Here is a 2,566-nt window from a genome sequence, read left to right as displayed (position 1 = left end):
TGAACAGTGCTGCTGTGGCAGGATCAGTGTGCAACATTTAGTAGCAAGCCCAGAACAACTTGGGGATAATCTTAAGGAAACTTATGGATATTGCTAATTAAAGGGAAAATGCTAGCGGAAAAAAATATTTCTTTTTTTTTTCTTTTGTTTGTTTTGGTTGGTTTAATAAACTATTTGACAGTGGTATAATTTATTCCAATAAATAATATCAATGGCAAGCAGGTGTTATTATTTTTAAAACTACAGATGGAATGTTATTCTATAAACAGGAAGAGTAAACTAACAGAAATCATGCACCACTAAACTCGTCTAAGAGACAACAAATGTTCCTTCCCAAGCTATCTTCATAATTTTCCCTTAGAGGTCTCTTTTATGTGCCATTTATTCCACTAAAGAAATAAAAAACCATTTAATTTACTTCCACTTTGTTCATAATTATGTCTTTTTGTCTAATAGTTTGGGGTTTGAATTGTACATGTTTTTCTAGTTCTTTGCCAAAGCAATCCTGAACAAAAGAAAATAAAACTGGGGTCATTACAATATCTGACTTTAAATTATACTACAAAGCTATAGTAACCAATAGAGCATGGTACTGATTTAAAAAACAGACACACGGACAAATGAAACAGAATAGAGAACCCAGAAATCAATCCACATACTTACAGCCAAGTGATCTTTGTAAAAGGCATGAAGAATATACATTGGGAAAGGACATCCTCTTCAGTAAATGGTGATGAGAAAACTGGACATCCATAGGCACTAGACCTGCACCTCTTGCCATATGCCAAAATCAACTCAAAATAGATTAAAGAATTAAATATGAGATCTGAAACTACAAAATTCCTAGAAGTAAACAAAGGGGAAATACTTCAGGATGTAGGACTGAACAAAGACTTTATGAATAAAACATCAAAAGTGTAGGCAACAAAATGAAAAATAAATGGAATTATGCCAAACTAAAAAGTTTCTGCACAGCAAAGGAAACAATCAACAGAGTGAAAAGACAACCTANCACTAGACCTGCACCTCTTGCCATATGCCAAAATCAACTCAAAATAGATTAAAGAATTAAATATGAGATCTGAAACTACAAAATTCCTAGAAGTAAACAAAGTGGAAATACTTCAGGATGTAGGACTGAACAAAGACTTTATGAATAAAACATCAAAAGTGTAGGCAACAAAATGAAAAATAAATGGAATTATGCCAAACTAAAAAGTTTCTGCACAGCAAAGGAAACAATCAACAGAGTGAAAAGACAACCTATAGAATGGGAGTAAATATTTGCAAACTACACAAATGACAAGGGATTAATATCCAGAATATACAAGGAACTCAAACAACTTAACAGTAAAAAAACAAATAATCCAATTAAAAATTTGGCAAAGGAGCTGAATAGAGATTTCTCAAAGGAACACAAATGGCCAGCAGGTACGTGAAAAAATACTCAACATCACTAATCAACAGGAAAATGTAAATCGAGACCATATTGAAGTATCATCTTATCCTAGTTAGCCTGGATATTATCAAAAAGACAGTAAATAACAAATGTTGGTGAGGATACAAAGAAGGGGAACCCTCCTACATTGTTGGTGGGACTGTAAATTAGTAGAGCCATTATGGATAACAGTATGGAGGTTTCTCAAGCAACTATAAATAGAATTACCATACGATCCACAATCCCACTGCTGGGTATGTACCCAAAGGAATGGAAATCATAATTTTGAAGGGATACCTGCACAGCCATTTTTATTGCAGCTCTATTTACAATAGCTGAGATACAGAACCAACTTATATGTTTATTGTCGGTTGACTGCATAAGGAAAATGTGATATACATACACAATGGAATACTGCTCAGCCATAAAAAAGAATGTGATTCTGCCATGCACAGCACCATGGATGAACCTGGAGAAAATTATATTAAGTGAAAAAAGCCCATCACAGAAAAAGAAATGCTGCATGTCCTCACTCATAAGTGGGGGGGGTGGGGGGGAGAGAAACAAGGAAGAAACAACAAACACAATAATATGCTGAACTTTCAGAAGGAGAAAACAGAGCTGTGGTTACCAGAGGTGGAAAAGAGGGAAGAGGGAGGAAGGCTAGCAAGAAATTGGTTTATGGATGCAAGGAATGATTACATTCTATAATGATGCACACTATAATTATCCTGATTTAATCATCACACATTGTACACAGGAATTGATATCCAACTTTGTACCCCACAAATATGTTTAATCAATTATTTTTCAGTTAAAAAAAACAAAAAATATAAATGCAATCTTGCTACTTCCTCACCTGGAATTTCCTCTTTAGTTTCATGCAATCATCTGATCTCTGACCCCTACTTCTGCTGACAGTAGTCTTTATGAGTTTACCAATGACCTCATAGGTACTAAATTCAAATAAAGATATTCCAGTCTCCTTTTCCTTTAACTTTTTTCCATAATGTGTATCTCTTTTTTTTTTCTTCTTGTCTTTTTTCGTGTCCAGCAACGGATCGCAACCCTCAGTGTCACGCCCATACCGGACCGGGACCGGCAACGGGATCGCAACCCTCGGTGCTG

Source organism: Galeopterus variegatus, unplaced genomic scaffold (assembly GCF_000696425.1).
Source record: "Galeopterus variegatus unplaced genomic scaffold, G_variegatus-3.0.2 Scaffold8366, whole genome shotgun sequence".
NCBI lineage: Eukaryota > Metazoa > Chordata > Mammalia > Dermoptera > Cynocephalidae > Galeopterus > Galeopterus variegatus.
This window is presented reverse-complemented; position numbering follows the sequence as displayed.